This window comes from Aptenodytes patagonicus, chromosome 3, assembly GCF_965638725.1.
Source record: "Aptenodytes patagonicus chromosome 3, bAptPat1.pri.cur, whole genome shotgun sequence".
In the NCBI taxonomy this organism is placed as follows: domain Eukaryota; kingdom Metazoa; phylum Chordata; class Aves; order Sphenisciformes; family Spheniscidae; genus Aptenodytes; species Aptenodytes patagonicus.
Genome location: NC_134951.1, coordinates 106,018,097 through 106,029,219, shown reverse-complemented (window position 1 = coordinate 106,029,219; position 11,123 = coordinate 106,018,097). Strand labels below are relative to the sequence as shown.

The window sequence follows — 11,123 nt, the reverse complement described above, 5'->3', positions numbered from 1 at the left end:
CGTTGCTGAGGTGCTGCTTTCAAGACCGCTTCATTAGGGGACTCCAGGTAGGTATGGAGCTGAGCAGAACTATTTTACAAACATCTCCCGTTATGTATTACTATAAGGAGTAACACAATATACACCTGTAGTACAGGAACCTGCTCTGGTACTTGTCGTGGTTTAACCTCAGTCGGCAACTAATATTGGAGTGGAGTACATTTTAGCAACCTGAGCTGAGGGTTGAGCCTTGGTAGTTAGGGATATTGGCAATTAAAAGCAGTGAAAATAGATGTAACACAATGGCACAGCATGCTACGGAGGTGGATATTTGCAGTTATAAAACTACAGTCCTGGATGAGCTTATAGCAAATCAGATTAAATTTAAGACTGCTAAGTTGTGCTATGGGAATTTATTGCTGTTGATGGGGCTTGGATTGTTCTGTTTATGTTTGGTTTGGGTTCTGCTGGGTGATTTTATCAACGTGTGTCAAATATATACATGCTGGTCATTGTAGTAGCAGTTGCCACCCAAAGCCATCCCCGCGCAGCAGGTACATTACATCTCCAAGTCAGTAAGAGGTGGGCAAACGGAAGGAAACAGAACTAGAGTTTGCTCGCGGTCGTGCAGCATGAAAACCGTAGCAGAGAAAACAGAAAAGCTCCAAGTCGTGACTCTCCTGGCAAATGGGGAGTGTTGTCAACACAAGATCCCGTGGCAAACCTTTCCTCCTCCAGCCCTTCGCTGCCACAAACTTTTTTACCAGTTCCGGTACTCATCCAGCTCTGAGAGTCAGTGACGATAATTCCAGCGTGCCAAATGTCTGGCCTCAGCAGACTCTCTCATGAATTAGAAAAATGGGGTGTGACGTGGAATTTTTTTCTGACTCCTTTAAATATGTCTCCTGGAAAACACCTTTTCTACTAGCAGTTCTGCTATCAGCATGTATTTTCTGCATTTCACTCTCTTTCCCGCTTGTATTATTGTGGCATTTTACAGGAAAGTTGTTAACTGGTGTTTTTCAGTTCCAGTACTCTAGGAAATTGTAGCTAGTTTGTGTTGGTATTTCAAAATTATGACTTCGACCTTCACGGGCTAATCCTGGGAGAAACTAATCCTGGGAGAAACTAAGTGTCCTCAACTCTTATGAAACCAGTGATGGTCTGGGTGCTCAGCACATTACTGAAATAAGGCCTCATTGGAAGGATATCCAAATGAAGTTGACAAACTTCTAAATAGAAAGCGTCCCGGTTTCATTCAAAAGCTACTTGTAAACTAAAAAAGTCGGGGAAAAATGAACCTATTTCTCAAACTACTTACAAAAATCCTGAGAAGTCAGTCATCTCTAAAAATTGCATGGGACACTTGAAACAAGGAATCACCACTGAGATTTTATTTTATTTTTATAGTTTTTTCTTATGGCTTATACATTTTGTAGTTACTTTTTCTGCTATTTATTCAGAACATATTCGTTGTAATTCTTCCCTGTACCATTATCACTAGCCTGCAGATAGATATTTTTATTACAGAGAAGAGAGATCTCATCCTGGTTAACAGCACTCAATTTTTCCTTACTCTTATCAGTTTTCTTCTTTTGTGTTTTTCACATGCACACGGTTCAAAATATTTGCGAGATGACCTCATATTTTTTTTGTTGTTGTTTCATTTTGATCTTGTTTTCCTGGCTGAGAGGATGTGTGTCACTTGCATTTTGAAATGAACTCTGATAAATACAGCCGCTTCTTGAAAACACCACTGCTCTCATTTGAGCACGACTTTGCCATAAATATGCAAGTGGGAAGAAAACTATGAAGACTTCTTGCGCGAACTACCCACGGGCTCTGTCTGCTCCCCGTTACGGCACAGTGCTGCTTCTGGATTCTTCTTCGCAGAGCACACGACCTACCTCACGGCTGTACATGACACCGAGCGCCAAAGAAGGATAATTGTATTATAAGACTTTATAATTCCCCAACTTACTTCAGCTGTTATCAGCAGCTGGTTACTTCAGCTAGCTGATATGCCTCGGTGTCTTGTAAACATTCGCTCTAGTATTGTGCATTACTCATAGTTGGAAAATCACTTTGACTCCTGTAACATAATTATGTTAATGTCAAATGAGTCACAGGGAAACAGAAAACTTGTATCAGAGCTGCACCTTAGTGCCAGTTTCTGAATGCTCCTGTTGGCACAGTAGAAGTAGGTTAGGGGATTTAGGGGGAAAAACAACTTTCATTTAATGAGTGATGTGAAATTATGATAATGACTCATAAGGAAGCTTGCGTGACAATCAAATTCAGATTCACCGAAACATAAAATTGGTAAGAGAATAGCCTGCCGGATTATTTATAAGAGCGAGAATGAAAAATACTGAATTTTTAAAGAATGACTTTCCCAGGAAAACTTCACAGATAGCTTCTGCACATAAACAGCTTTTGACATTCATTATTTAGTTCCAACGGCAGTAAGTGATTTATTTAAATTGACATCTTAATTAGATTACATTTCAGAGTCAGTCATCTCCGATGTTTTATTAATTCTTTCTTGGTTTAGTTAATTCAAGTGATCGTTTAGGAAAAAAACCCTTTTAGCTCACTTTTGGATCATAATGCAAAAAGCTGGAAGCTCTTCAACAAGCTGAAAGTTCCTGTAACACATCTTGTCCTAACTTAAAGCAGCCAAAGGGACCGTAAGAGCAGAATTCGTCCCGGAGTTAAAAGGAACGGGAACACACATCTGTGACACGCTGGCCATCTCAGGGCTAAGCTGCAGCATTTTTTTTCTATAATATACAGAGGTGAGAGCGTCTGGTATTTGCCTACCAGGATTTTACATGCTCAAACATATATCAATATTCCCACATGCCAGCCTGATGAATAAGATACACCATCTGAATGTAAACGGAGGCTTTTTTTTTTCAGATGGCTGAAACATCATTCTCAGAACCCAAGAGTTTTAGTATTCTGACAGATCCCACTGTGCTATTCAATAAAAAGGCTCAAAACTAAACAAAAGGCAAAAGCTGAAATGAAAATCATAACCAGATAATTTAGAAGTCAGGGAAAAAAATCACTCAAATACCAAATATCAAAAATATTTGTTGATAAGTAACTGTATTTACATTAATGTCCTATCTGAGAAACTTAGGAGACAAGACTTACATTTCTCTGGGAGCTCCGTCTCTCTGAGCATTTCCCCTTCACCTGCTGACTTCTCATCTCATGCCTTTTCTGACTTTCTCTCCGCTTATCCTAGAAACTCAGTTAATAAATTAAATCTCACATGCCCCATAAGAAACCAACTGTTGTTACTAAATTGAGTGGGAATATAAGGTCACGCCATAGGTGACTAAGTACACCCTAGATTTCCCTACGAGCCATGATCTAAATATGATGCCGCAGCATCATCTCGACCTTATACTGAGTGAGGGGCTTTATTTCAGAGCACATCCCCCATCCAGAGATAACCTACTATGGACAACACCTGCAGCTTGAAGCCCTCGGCTCTCGGCCGAGTTAAAAGTTCTGTTCGATTACATCAAAGACGCTCGTGCTTTACGTATCGGTGGAAAGCCGTTATTGTAGCATTTGGTGCTTCTGTGTTTCAGTTAGAAATACATAGGAAATACATGAAAGACTTCTTCCTTTGTAAATCAGTGTCATTTTATTAATGATGTGTATTTGCGGCTTGCCCTACTGAGGCAGACGGACACCGTCCACGCGACGCTGCTGCTTTGGGGCAGGACCCGGCAGTTGTCTTCTCCCTGCACCTGGACGCAGGGCGGCAGGGGACTCCGGCAGCAGAGCCAGGCCTCGGGGAACTGCTCTGCGGGAGTAATGGAAAGGGCCGGCGGCGGTGAAGAAAACCGCTAAACACAAAACCCGAGTAACGTCAGGCCAGGCCGACCGCGGCCTCGTCCACTGAATCGCCCAGGAGAGCCGGGGGAGGAAGACCCCAGACAACCCCCAGGCCAGCCCCACCGCTTCGGGTCTGACCCCCAGCCCGGGAAACTGGGGACCCCCGCCCCCGGAGGGGTCACATTCACCGCCAGGCCGGCTTCCCTCAGGGGGCGACACCCGCGCCGGGCCGGGCCTGGCCTGACTGAAGGACGGCACCTGCCACCCACCCGCCCGCCCGCGCCCCGCTCCCCTCGGGGCCGGGGCCGGGACCGGGACCGGGACCAGGGCCGGCTCCGCTCCCGCCGCCCGAGCCCGGCCCCTCGCCAGCGCTCCGGGCAGGGGCTGGGCAGGGGCCGGGCCCCGCGGACCCTCGCCGGAGCGGCGGCGGCGGCGGCGGCACCAGGGGCTGGAGCAGGGAGCGCGCCGTGGCTCCGCGACACCCCCGCGCCAGCTGCGCCCGTCCGTCAGGGGGCGGGGCCGGGGGACGCTGCCCCTCTAAGGCAGCGAAGCCCCGCGCGCATTCCAGCCGCCTTCCCCCCGCCCGGCGCGTCATCATTCCGGGAAGCGGATGGCGTCATCCCCTCCTCCCGCGGCGGTTGCCGACGGAGGGGCGGGGACTTGAAACAAAGGAATAAAAATAGAAGGTGAGGGTGGGGAGTAGGGTGGCCGGCGGGCGTGGCCGCGGCCGCGTCGGCGGTGACGGCCTCGCTGGGCTCCGCCCCCAGCACCGCACCTCCCACCCCGCGCCAGCAGTGCGCGTGCGCAGTCCCTCGTGTTATTTATAGGCGCTCCCGGCGTTTAGGGAGGTGACGTAAGGCGGGGGCCGCCGCCGCCGCCGCGTCGTGCGTCGTCGGGGCTGTGCGTGCCGTGCCACGTCACGTGCGTGGCGGTGTTTACAGCAGCCGCCGGCGGTTGCCTGGCGACCGGGCTGGGCTCGTTGAGGCGGCGGGCGGGGCCGGGCCCGGGCCCGGGCTGGGGCTCGGGCTCGGGCTCGGGCTCGGGCTCCCGCCGTGGCGGAGGAGGCTTCGCTCTCCCCGGCCGGGGCTCTCCTCATCCCCCGGCCGCAGGGCTCGGGCCGGGCCGGTAGGCAGAGGTGAGGAGCCCGCGCCCCTGGGAGGAGCCCGCACGGGCCGGCCGGGTGGGAGCGGGGCCGTTCACCGCCCCGACTGAGGGGAGGGAAGGGGAGGGGAGGGCGAGCGGGCAGAGAGCCCGGGCCCGGTACAGCCCTGCCCGCCCCGCGGGGCGGGGAGCCCCGGCTGCGGCGCTGATTTCTGCGTGTGGTCATGCCTCTGAGTCATGGGGGTCAACGGCTCCGGCTGAATTTATAGCTCTTGAAACAGAGAGAGGCTTCTTTGTGCGATGCCATCGGTCTCCCTTTATTTGGCATCAGCAAGGGTGCCTGCGACGTTGCTTAAGCTCTCTTTGCGGGGTACTGTGTGAAAGAACTCCTCTCTCACACTGAGAGCGAGAGCAAACAGCAAACCATGGTGCTCTTGTTCCAGTACTGTGCTCTCCCAGTAAAGAAAAGCAACGTATTACCCGGGGGGATAGCTTCTGCACCCACTGGAACATGACATTGCCCACAACTAATTATTATTTAAATATCACATCGGGGATGCCATTTATGTTACAGTCTTTCTCCTAACTACAGCAATGACAGCAGCAGCTTATATCTAGAATCTTGTAAGGATGCTGTTTTGGTTCTATTCCAGTTGCCAAGTCCATCTCTGTCAAGGACAGCCTGAGGGTGTTCTGTAGCCTTTGTGGCTGTGTACTCTTTCTGTGAAAGACCAAAGCCTGGGAGTATTTACACTCCCCGGCAGGAGCTGGCCTTGGCTCTTTTGCCTTTTTTGTAAGAATCAGATCATCCTACATCTAAAAAAAAAAAAAAAGAAAAAGTGTTATAATGATTGTATGTTTGAAAGGATATTGGGCTGTGTGCGCAAGCTTTTAATAGTAGTATTTGGTAGACAAGGCTTACCCACTTGTTATTGCAACTCTTTGTATTAAGAAATGGGGTATTATAAAGCTGCTGGGTCCTTTTGATCCCTTCTGCATGTGGCTTTTTTTAGAAATTGTGCATAAAAGTCAGTAACTGTGTGTCTGTCTCCCAAAGCTGTTGCTTTCTGTAGACAGACCGGGCAGCAAATAGATCTTTAGCTTGGGATGGCATCTTCTCAGATTGTTCGAGTTCAAGGAACATGTGGTGGGCCAAGTGAAAGAAGGAACTTGAACTACATCATCAGCAAGTAGCTTCTGGTCCGCTAGTGACTGAGCAGGTAAAAGACCTAGAAAAATTCACTAAGAGTTATGCAATAAGCACCAAATAAAGGTCTCTATAAAAGAGCTGTAAAGTAGGTTAAAATTGCCTGAAGGCAAAATGAGCGTGCCAACTTCTGTCCCCATATGGCTGATGTGTCCGCATCAGCATGCACAAGCTCTTAAACTCATCTTCTTTGTATTTGAAAGATAAAGGTGTTGAACTAAATCTAGACTAACCTGAACTAAATCTAAAATGGGAATATTTCAGTGCCACAGTTTAACCAGATAGTTCATTTGAGATTATTTCCAAGCGGTTTTGGATAGGCTTAGCCAAAGTCTTGACTGGAAATTTGAAGAAAGTAGAGATTTAGCCCTTCATGTATGGCATTGCACTAGAAAAGGTAGCTGAATATTTGTTGCCAATCCTTCTTTTTCAGTCTCTCATTGTGATAAAGCAGCATGTGTTCGCAGAGGTTGCGTATTCAATTTGAAGGGTTTTGTTGTGCAGTATAACGATAGCGTGGTGCAGTGCAAACTTAAGCTAAATAGTGCTGTCACAGAGCATTACAAGGGAAGGTGGTACGGTTAGTAAAGACTGGCTGTGTCTTTTATTAGACTGAATCATACAGAGGAAGAGAGGAGAGAAGTAGGCTTGTATTCCTGAAAGCTTGTCCTTCTCCTTCAGCTGCTTTAAAAAAGAAATTCCGGAAACCTGTATCAGCAAATTTGTGCTGTTCCTAAAATCAGGATGATACAGCTGATCTCTATCAAAAACCTGGATTACTTCCTTAGCTTCTAGAAATTTAATAGCTGCTACTTTTCCATTAAGCTGTTTCTGGATACATGCTACTATGAACACGCCTGTCAAACAGAATAGTGTTTGGACCAATATACATGTAGTTGCACAATTAGTTGCTCTAAGTGCAACAAAACAGCCCCAGGATATATTGTCAGTTCTGCAGATAACACTGCATCTCCTCTGAAGGGGGCATTTACAATGCTTACCTCACCATTGTAAGGATGACTGTATGCCGACAAGGAAACAGTCTTTTGAATGAGCTACCAGAATACCGTTGCAAAGCTTACTGTAACTCTACAAGAAAATCCGTACTGATTGTACATTTCTGCCTGTGATGCACTATCCTGTACTAGAACCTCTCTGGAAAGTGGTTAAATAATCCCCTTATGCTGGAAAAAGTCCTATGCTTTGAAGTGAAGCTTTCCCAGAATTTTCCATTTGCCCTTCGTAGCTTTCAGGTGGTGCCCTGTCAGAAACAACCTTCCTGGAAGTCAGTGAATACCGAGCAGAATCAGACTACGTGCGAGTCTTGCATAATAAATGCCCTCTACAGCAGAACTACCATGATCTATGGATCTTACTCATTCCCATCCCAGAATGTGACGTACTTGCTCAATGTACTGAATGTCCTCATGGAAGTTACTGGGATGAACCTGAACAGCTACTAGGCATTAGGGCGGCTCTCACAAGCTGAAGGACAGAAATGGCTAGTCAGCAGCTGGAGTATATTTTCACAAAGCAATACAAGTGGACCAATAGAGTGCCTCCAAAACATAAGCCCAGAGCTTAACTTTCTATCTCGGGAGGACACTTAAAAACTGGTTTCAGCAGAAACATAAATTTGGTACTTAATTTTGTCATTCTTCTTCCTGTCAGCCCTTTGCTTTCCCACAGGCAATTAACAGCTGTTCTTTAAGTTCCATGATGATTAAGGCCCCTCCTCACTTCTAAGTGCTAATTACCATTTTCTCTAATAACATCTAGCTTTTAAATGTAATCAGGGTATTTTAATTCTTATGAGACTTATGATACTTTTAACAACTTAGGTCTATTGATCCGATTTAAAAAAAAAAAAAAAAAAAGATATATTTTCTATTGTCTTCTATGTCCTTGCCTTCTATGTCTGGAATCAATTTCCAGGGCAGACTAGAAGGAGTTTCTGGTGGAAGTTAAGAGAGAGAGACGTATTCCCTGACTCAACAGGGCTCTTTATTTTCAAGCAATACAAATAAAGAGGATCTCTTTTGAGTTTCCTTTAATTACAAGCCTGAGGGTAGAGGGAAAGGAGGAGTGATTTTTGTTTTTCAGTATGATGTTTGTGATTTAGTTCTGCCTAACTAAAGTTCTGTTCTGTTCTGTTGCTACCTTTCCTGTGGCTATAGAGGAGATTTGGCTATGTTACACTTCTGATTTGTGGTTGTCTTCCTTTTTCTGTGGGAGCTCTCCAAAAAGGTAAATGGCAGTTATATCTGTGACTTAAGCGTGCTACTTTCTCTCCTTCACAATCCTAAGGATTTCCTTTTGGTATGAACCAGAGCTGAATGTCAAGTCAGTTCTTGCAGTCTGTTTTTTTCATTCTAGGGCAAACATGATACATTTGAAATGTATTTGAAATATCATTTTCTCATTAGATCGTTAGGTTATGCAAGGTGGAGGATGGCAGTTACCCTTAAAGCTATTTATTACACTGTGGTTGTGAATCTAATGAGGGAAGATGGGATTCAAGAAGGGACATGATAAAAAGTTTTTGTAGAAGTGGGTATAGTCTGGATGGTGAAGGTATATGAGAAAATTAATGTTTAAAAAAAAGCTTACAAATCCCTTAGTGTGTACAGTTCTGCCATTACTTAATGAACAGCCCTTGATCCAGCATAAGCACTAAGTCAGACTTCATGGGAGTCTCCTGTTATTCTAGCAGCACCAAAGTCAAGAATTCATGGCTTTTTGAGAAATGAAATTATTTTATTTTATTCCTTAGGTGATAACTTCCTTTCTCTGAGCAAGCGTAAGCAGAATTATCAGTGATCCTGAGTATTTTTCTTTTCAGGTAGAAAAGAGCAGTTTTTTGGTGCTGAGCAAGAAACTTAGGAAATGTGCAGTCTGCCACAGGGTGTTTTAGGTAAGTCATTTCATGCTTTCTGACAAATAGAGATAATACGTTTTGTACCTCATAGCAATGTGGTGAGTGTTACATTAAGACTGTTTATCATGTAAATATGTAAGATAAGTAGAAATTGCACATTAAAGGCCTTACCTGTTTCTTTTGACCTTTACTACTTTCTGCAGAACAGATACTGCAGCATCTATATGAACTGAAACAATACTGGTATTCATTAAGTCTGCTGCAGTCTAATAGTCTCACAAATCAATTTATTCCATTTGTGACATTTGTTACATTACTGAAAATTTGAATAACTTATCAAAAAAAGTCCCTTTTTTATTTCTGTCCTCAAATCCTGGTAAGATTTCACAGCATTCAGCTCTAACAAATTGCGTGATAGTTACCTGCAAATTAATCAAACTTTAATTCACATCATAATCATAATTCATATCATAGCTTTTCATTTAACATTAAACTATTTCATATATCTATTAATTTCTAATTGACATTTTGTCAACTAGTCTGTTCACAGGGTCAGTGCAGGATTGTTAGCTGGTAGTGTTTATCATGACACAATGAATTACAGAATTTATGAACTTTCTGTTGTTGCTACCGCTGTTTACCAACATTGTAACTTGAAAGTTTACATTAAATGTGACTCACAAAGTTCAGAAATAGATTAAGCCCTATTGCTGCATTCTCCATTCTAATCCTTCCTGCCCTCGCCTCCTTCCCCACCCCCAAATCAAAGTTTCCAAGACTGTACAGTCAAAGTGTTTCACACAAATCTTCTTGATGCAGCTCAGACTCTTTGAAACTTTTGTTCTGTTCTGTTTGTTTCTTCCAAAACTTCCTGTCACTTCCTCTATATCCACTGGGTCTTTTTTTTGTTTGCTCTGGCATTATATTTGCCTTTATCTAGGACTGCCAGTGGTCTGGAACTCTGGTTTTCAACTGTTACTAAAAAAAAAATGTGGATAACAATTAATAAAGTTCACAAAGAAACAACTGTAGTATACTGTAAATCACAATGGGAAATATATTTCGCAAAACAGGAACAGTTGTGTAAAGAAGTTTAAAACAAGTTAAAAAAACCACTGTTTTCCCCAAGGGCTCCTGTTTTTATGACTGTTTAGATTCATACATTCTTTGGAACTTGTCTTTTGCTTCAGAATGCCTTACTAAATGTGAGAAGTTGAAAATGGACTCAATAGATCATGACTACCATTTTGAAACTTCTGTAAACAACAGGGCACTGTGTACTGTGGAACATTTATCTTAAGTGAGCACAATGCTTAGAAGAAATCCTTAATCTATTACCTATTCAGTTGAATGCACAGCAGAAGCAAAACGTGAACACGTGTCAAGGCAATATATTTAAACATTTTCAGCAGAAGTACACCAGGCAACTTACACTGGAGGAGAGAATTGTTGCTTTGTGAGAATATAATCTTTCATTTCTTTGACTTTTCTGCATGTTTAAATCTCAAAATATTTTTTTATTGAATGATTCTGAGATGGTATCTTCTTTCTGCCCTACATTTAAAAGTAATGCAAATAAGATAACGCTGTTTTCCAAGTGGGGTGTGATCCTGTCCCTGTTGAGCTCAGTGACAGTTCTCACTAACTGAAGTGATGCAGGACTGGATGTGTAGGTTCTTGGATGGGAAAAATTGCTCATCCTTGGTTTCCTTTCTTCATATGGATTGATGTGTGACCAAAAGCCACAGATTTGGCTGCTAAAACACACAACCTATACGCTATTCACTTAAAAGTGAAGATCGTTTTAAAATTTGTTTGATTTCCTTTCAATAACTACTTTTAAGATCACTTCAATGTACTGATTTTGTTTGTAGTCTACTGCTTTTCCCCCTAGTACCAGGTATGTAAAACGTATTTCTGGTCATTGATTTGTGTTTGAACTCTGATAACTTCTTATATCTATGTTGTTGTAAGCAGGGTCTTCTAAGGCTTTCTAATTAGGTTTTATCTAATTTTGCATACTTTCTGGAACTGAGAGATTTCCCACAAAAGCTTGGTTCCTCCCTCCTCCCAGTAAAGTCACTAACTTACTTTTGAAAA

At 43.9% G+C, this 11,123-nt stretch overlaps 1 protein-coding gene across 3 annotated transcripts in view; it reads left to right on the top strand.

Annotated features, from left to right (window-relative positions):
* The first annotated feature begins 4,860 nt into the window (after positions 1 to 4,860).
* The window catches only part of PACC1 (proton activated chloride channel 1), a 95,489-nt gene continuing 89,226 nt past the window's right edge, over positions 4,861 to 11,123 (top strand). For all 3 annotated transcript variants that reach the window (XM_076334533.1, XM_076334531.1, XM_076334529.1), the window contains exons 1-2: positions 4,861 to 4,972; positions 8,988 to 9,059. The gene's annotated coding sequence lies outside the window, so the exon portion shown is untranslated. The remainder of the gene's footprint in view (positions 4,973 to 8,987; positions 9,060 to 11,123) is intronic.